The 7,079-nt window shown below is 51.2% G+C and overlaps 1 protein-coding gene across 1 annotated transcript in view; it reads left to right on the forward strand.

Annotated features, from left to right (window-relative positions):
• Positions 1-7,079, forward strand: part of LOC108802334 (microtubule-associated serine/threonine-protein kinase 2-like) — an 83,331-nt gene that overhangs the window by 49,368 nt on the left and 26,884 nt on the right. The window lies entirely within an intron of this gene.

The raw sequence follows: 7,079 nt of genomic DNA on the forward strand, positions 1-7,079 counted from the left end.
GGGGGGGGGTTGTGTGCGTTTCTTTAAAGTGTAACTCCGGCCTCACCCTCCTCTCACACACTTGTAGCATTGAAACTGATCTCCATTCCCTGCAAACTTCCATCTCCACAATATGACCCTTTGAAGCTGCAGCAACTATCCTGAGCCGACTTCACTCATCATCCGTCCCTCTCCTCCCCATCCATGCTGAGCCCACCTTACCCAGCTATTGGCTTTCTCTGCCATCTGTGATCTTTATCGCTGGCGTCAGTCACTGTACTCGAGCGCCGCTATGACAGAACACGTCCCTGGGGTTCCTTCAGACCTGCATCTGGAACAAGCAACTGATCAGCAGACTACACAGCTGCGTTCTGCAGCACCCAGTGCCCAGCAGGGATGCACATGTAGAGGGATGGCAGGGATGCGTTCCCTCTTATAACACTGGAAGGGGGTGGGGCTGGAATAATTTTTTTCTGGTGACATCACGGATTGCTGTATAGTGTGAGCTAGACCTAGTCAGTGGTGAGAGGACTGTGGCGGCTGGACTCACCGAGGGTCCACGGAGTCCCTTCCAGCACGTGAAGATTGTGCTGGTGGGTGAGGAGTGCGCCATGCGTCAGGAGAAAGCTCTGCACACTCCATCCGATTGGAGAACAACGATCACTTAGTGTATAACATGACGCATATCCAACGCGTTCCGGGGGGTGATTGGGGGCGCCCTCTTCTTCAGGGTCTTGGTAGTGTTAGATCAGTCGGGGGCACTGCAGGCACCTCAGACACTCCAAAACCGTGATCACATCAGGACACAGACTGTAATAAATATCTTACACCCCTCTGCTGACAGATACCTCGCAGTCTGTGTCCTGATGTGATCACGGTTTTGGAGTGTCTGAGGTGCCTGCAGTGCCCCCGACTGATCTAACACTACCAAGACCCTGAAGAAGAGGGCGCCCCAATCACCCCCCGGAACGCGTTGGATATGTGTCATGGCTCGCACGCAGACGCCTCGCTCGCACTCTTCTCTTGCAATGAAAGCTCCTTATCCTTAGGAGTCTAACTCCCTCATCGTCCTTCCCCTGTGACCTCTCCCTCCTTTTATGTCACACACAGACATGGCTCCTCTGCTGGTTCCCGCTACCTTCCTGTACATACTCCATGCACTTTATTTGCTTATAATAAAGGAAATGATGAGAAACCTCTGATAGCGGATCCTCTGCACCGGGAAACGAGAATAAAATCATTTTTATTTTGGATTGGCAGAATTGCCGTTTCATGTTCTTCGGGTAACGGTGACCCCCCCCAACCCTAGCCTCCCGCCCCCCCCAAATGCTCTTTTTTTCCTTCTCGTTATTGAAGTGTGAATATTTTCTGGGATCTCTGGGAATTCTCATTCCATTTGCGGAGTTTCGCCCTCCCGCTTGCGCTCAGCCTGTGTAATGAGGTGCTCAGCTGGGCACGGCCGCTCTACAAATTGCTCGTGTTAAACCGTATCCTAGCTACTGACAGCCGCCGTGACAGCGCCGGGGGCATCCGCTCCGCGGCGTATTACCCCGGAATACCTACATGTCCCTGCTGTCAGCCACGTGCGCACAATTGATTGCCGGGATCTTACTCCAGAATGGCGCTGAACCGCGTGAAACGGAGCAAAGTTCTGCCCGGTGACGGCGTTTCATCTGAATCTCCTGCAGCTGAAAGACGAGAACGTTGCCCACAAGTCACGGGACCGATTACCTGCAAGGTACGTCAGAGGTCTGAGAGTGAAAGTCCCTGATACGTGTGCCGTGTCCCCATCTCTGCGCAGCTACAAGAGGCTCCAGTCCCGGAACTGTCAGGACAATGAGACGAGGAATGTGATTGGTTGAGATACAACGGTTTCTTCTTAGATATTTCTGATTGATAAGTCCCGCCATAACCGTGTGTGTGACATCATGACCCCTACACTGTGTGTGTGACATCATGACCCCTACACTGTGTGTGTGACATCATGACCCCTACACTGTGTGTGTGACATCATGACCCCTACACTGTGTGTGTGACATCATGACCCCTACACTGTGTGTGTGACATCATGACCCCTACACTGTGTGTGTGACATCATGACCCCTACACTGTGTGTGTGACATCATGACCCCTACACTGTGTGTGTGACATCATGACCCCTACACTGTGTGTGTGACATCATGACCCCTACACTGTGTGTGTGACATCATGACCCCTACACTGTGTGTGTGACATCATGACCCCTACACTGTGTGTGTGACATCATGACCCCTACACTGTGTGTGTGACATCATGACCCCTACACTGTGTGTGTGACATCATGACCCCTACACTGTGTGTGTGACATCATGACCCCTACACTGTGTGTGTGACATCATGACCCCTACACTGTGTGTGTGACATCATGACCCCTACACTGTGTGTGTGACATCATGACCCCTACACTGTGTGTGTGACATCATGACCCCTACACTGTGTGTGTGACATCATGACCCCTACACTGTGTGTGTGACATCATGACCCCTACACTGTGTGTGTGACATCATGACCCCTACACTGTGTGTGTGACATCATGACCCCTACACTGTGTGTGTGACATCATGACCCCTACACTGTGTGTGTGACATCATGACCCCTACACTGTGTGTGTGACATCATGACCCCTACACTGTGTGTGTGACATCATGACCCCTACACTGTGTGTGTGACATCATGACCCCTACACTGTGTGTGTGACATCATGACCCCTACACTGTGTGTGTGACATCATGACCCCTACACTGTGTGTGTGACATCATGACCCCTACACTGTGTGTGTGACATCATGACCCCTACACTGTGTGTGTGACATCATGACCCCTACACTGTGTGTGTGACATCATGACCCCTACACTGTGTGTGTGACATCATGACCCCTACACTGTGTGTGTGACATCATGACCCCTACACTGTGTGTGTGACATCATGACCCCTACACTGTGTGTGTGACATCATGACCCCTACACTGTGTGTGTGACATCATGACCCCTACACTGTGTGTGTGACATCATGACCCCTACACTGTGTGTGTGACATCATGACCCCTACACTGTGTGTGTGACATCATGACCCCTACACTGTGTGTGTGACATCATGACCCCTACACTGTGTGTGTGACATCATGACCCCTACACTGTGTGTGTGACATCATGACCCCTACACTGTGTGTGTGACATCATGACCCCTACACTGTGTGTGTGACATCATGACCCCTACACTGTGTGTGTGACATCATGACCCCTACACTGTGTGTGTGACATCATGACCCCTACACTGTGTGTGTGACATCATGACCCCTACACTGTGTGTGTGACATCATGACCCCTACACTGTGTGTGTGACATCATGACCCCTACACTGTGTGTGTGACATCATGACCCCTACACTGTGTGTGTGACATCATGACCCCTACACTGTGTGTGTGACATCATGACCCCTACACTGTGTGTGTGACATCATGACCCCTACACTGTGTGTGTGACATCATGACCCCTACACTGTGTGTGTGACATCATGACCCCTACACTGTGTGTGTGACATCATGACCCCTACACTGTGTGTGTGACATCATGACCCCTACACTGTGTGTGTGACATCATGACCCCTACACTGTGTGTGTGACATCATGACCCCTACACTGTGTGTGTGACATCATGACCCCTACACTGTGTGTGTGACATCATGACCCCTACACTGTGTGTGTGACATCATGACCCCTACACTGTGTGTGTGACATCATGACCCCTACACTGTGTGTGTGACATCATGACCCCTACACTGTGTGTGTGACATCATGACCCCTACACTGTGTGTGTGACATCATGACCCCTACACTGTGTGTGTGACATCATGACCCCTACACTGTGTGTGTGACATCATGACCCCTACACTGTGTGTGTGACATCATGACCCCTACACTGTGTGTGTGACATCATGACCCCTACACTGTGTGTGTGACATCATGACCCCTACACTGTGTGTGTGACATCATGACCCCTACACTGTGTGTGTGACATCATGACCCCTACACTGTGTGTGTGACATCATGACCCCTACACTGTGTGTGTGACATCATGACCCCTACACTGTGTGTGTGACATCATGACCCCTACACTGTGTGTGTGACATCATGACCCCTACACTGTGTGTGTGACATCATGACCCCTACACTGTGTGTGTGACATCATGACCCCTACACTGTGTGTGTGACATCATGACCCCTACACTGTGTGTGTGACATCATGACCCCTACACTGTGTGTGTGACATCATGACCCCTACACTGTGTGTGTGACATCATGACCCCTACACTGTGTGTGTGACATCATGACCCCTACACTGTGTGTGTGACATCATGACCCCTACACTGTGTGTGTGACATCATGACCCCTACACTGTGTGTGTGACATCATGACCCCTACACTGTGTGTGTGACATCATGACCCCTACACTGTGTGTGTGACATCATGACCCCTACACTGTGTGTGTGACATCATGACCCCTACACTGTGTGTGTGACATCATGACCCCTACACTGTGTGTGTGACATCATGACCCCTACACTGTGTGTGTGACATCATGACCCCTACACTGTGTGTGTGACATCATGACCCCTACACTGTGTGTGTGACATCATGACCCCTACACTGTGTGTGTGACATCATGACCCCTACACTGTGTGTGTGACATCATGACCCCTACACTGTGTGTGTGACATCATGACCCCTACACTGTGTGTGTGACATCATGACCCCTACACTGTGTGTGTGACATCATGACCCCTACACTGTGTGTGTGACATCATGACCCCTACACTGTGTGTGTGACATCATGACCCCTACACTGTGTGTGTGACATCATGACCCCTACACTGTGTGTGTGACATCATGACCCCTACACTGTGTGTGTGACATCATGACCCCTACACTGTGTGTGTGACATCATGACCCCTACACTGTGTGTGTGACATCATGACCCCTACACTGTGTGTGTGACATCATGACCCCTACACTGTGTGTGTGACATCATGACCCCTACACTGTGTGTGTGACATCATGACCCCTACACTGTGTGTGTGACATCATGACCCCTACACTGTGTGTGTGACATCATGACCCCTACACTGTGTGTGTGACATCATGACCCCTACACTGTGTGTGTGACATCATGACCCCTACACTGTGTGTGTGACATCATGACCCCTACACTGTGTGTGTGACATCATGACCCCTACACTGTGTGTGTGACATCATGACCCCTACACTGTGTGTGTGACATCATGACCCCTACACTGTGTGTGTGACATCATGACCCCTACACTGTGTGTGTGACATCATGACCCCTACACTGTGTGTGTGACATCATGACCCCTACACTGTGTGTGTGACATCATGACCCCTACACTGTGTGTGTGACATCATGACCCCTACACTGTGTGTGTGACATCATGACCCCTACACTGTGTGTGTGACATCATGACCCCTACACTGTGTGTGTGACATCATGACCCCTACACTGTGTGTGTGTGACATCATAACCCCTACACTGTGTGTGACATCATGACCCCTACACTGTGTGTGACATCATGACCCCTACACTGTGTGTGTGACATCATGACCCCTACACTGTGTGTGTGACATCATGACCCCTACACTGTGTGTGTGTGACATCATCCCCCCCACGACATGACCCCTACACTGTGTGTGACATCATGACCCCTACACTGTGTGTGTGACATCAACCTTTCTCACCACCAGCGTAACTGGGCCCTCCTACCACTCGCCACCAGCGTAACTGGGCCCTCCTACCACTCGCCACCAGCGTAACTGGGCCCTCCTACCACTCGCCACCAGCGTAACTGGGCCCTCCTACCACTCGCCACCAGCGTAACTGGGCCCTCCTACCACTCGCCACCAGCGTAACTGGGCCCTCCTACCACTCGCCACCAGCGTAACTGGGCCCTCCTACCACTCGCCACCAGCGTAACTGGGCCCTCCTACCACTCGCCACCAGCGTAACTGGGCCCTCCTACCACTCGCCACCAGCGTAACTGGGCCCTTCTACCACTCGCCACCAGCGTAACTGGGCCCTTCTCCCATTTGAAATGGCAAACTTTTCATCGAAGTGAATGTTGCGTTTGGTCAGGAAACTCTCTTCATTCCAAAACTGAATTTGAAGGACATTCGTCGGGTCTCTGATGACATCATGGAATGTTCTGATGAGAATCTCCGTGGGCTGACGTTGTTTCTGGTTGTGTGTTGCCGCCTCTTATGGAGAGTGTTGGTGCGTCTCACACGATGTCGGGGATTGTGTCTCGTGTGGTGACAGGTTTGTGTCTGCTCTGTGACATCGGCATTGTGTGGGAGAAGGTGAGGTCATTGATTCCAGGTGCGGTAATCGGGTCCATCTCCGTCCTCCGCCTCCTCCGTCCTCTGTCTCCTCCGTCCTCCCGCTCACCGTTATCTGCAGCTTTGCACCACATCTGGGAAGTGAGATAATTGGAAATAAAAGCTTCTTTTCCCGATCTCGATAACGGAGCCGCAGTGACCTCATCCAGATTGAAGCAGCTGATAGCGGGCCGAGTCTCTTACGTTAGGTAGCGGAAGGTGCGGCGACCCCTCTGACATGGCTGCTCTGTACCGCTGTGATATGCACAGTCTGATGGTGAAAGGCTTTGTGGTGTTTGTACAGGTTCACATACATATCCAGCTTATCGGTTTACATCTTCGCTGCAGACAAGTTGGATGTGGATCGTCCCCCGAGATCTGTACATGAATGCCTCTCGTACAATCCGCACAGTATGAGCAGTCAGAGGTTCTCATACAAGTCATTCATCAGCGTGGATTGCCAAATCTTTATATGCCGACCCTTAGGCTGGCCGTACATATGGACATTTGATGGAGCAATCCATCTTTCTGTTCCATTTTTATTGAAATCATTAAAAAAAACAAAAAGAAATGCAAATTTGTAGTTTTCGATTGACTGACTGCGGTGGAGAAGGGGATTCGGCCTAATCAGAAAGAAAAATCCGATCACTTTAACAATCTTCCTTAAAGGGGGGGG

Source organism: Nanorana parkeri, unplaced genomic scaffold (genome assembly GCF_000935625.1).
Source record: "Nanorana parkeri isolate BGI_ZX_2015 unplaced genomic scaffold, ASM93562v1 scaffold2802, whole genome shotgun sequence".
Lineage (NCBI taxonomy): Eukaryota > Metazoa > Chordata > Amphibia > Anura > Dicroglossidae > Nanorana > Nanorana parkeri.